The 363-nt window shown below is 49.0% G+C and overlaps 1 protein-coding gene across 1 annotated transcript in view; it reads left to right on the top strand.

Moving 5' to 3' along the window:
- LOC119586814 overlaps positions 1-363 on the top strand; it is a 65,518-nt gene that overhangs the window by 11,766 nt on the left and 53,389 nt on the right. The gene's annotated exons all lie outside the window — the stretch shown is intronic.

The raw sequence follows: 363 nt of genomic DNA, 5'->3' as shown, positions 1-363 counted from the left end.
GCAAGAATCATAAAGCTTTCTATATTACAATCACCCTCTTTATATAGTAAGGATTCTAGGATAGGATCTCCAGGACTCTTTGGGCCAAAGGAATCCTTTATCCTGGTCCATAAGGCTCACTCGATCCGCCCTAATGGGGTTTGCGGGAACGGAATCCGACTGCGCACTCTGATGCCCCTTTGCGGTCGCGCGGCGGCGTCGGTTGCAGGGTGGGGCGTCTTTGGACGTCTGTGTGTGGGCATGGCTGTGTTTCTTTCTCTTTTTCTGCCTTTTCGCCCTTTCTCTCTATGTCTTTTTGTTTGTTGTGTCTGTCCGAGACATATGAACGCACATGTGCAAGTGAAAGGATGGATCTAAGGGTAT

The sequence above is a fragment of the Penaeus monodon genome, chromosome 22, assembly GCF_015228065.2.
Source record: "Penaeus monodon isolate SGIC_2016 chromosome 22, NSTDA_Pmon_1, whole genome shotgun sequence".
Taxonomy (NCBI): Eukaryota; Metazoa; Arthropoda; class Malacostraca; order Decapoda; family Penaeidae; genus Penaeus; species Penaeus monodon.
The sequence above is the reverse complement of the archived record's forward strand: the minus strand, read 5'-3'. Positions and strand labels throughout refer to the sequence as shown.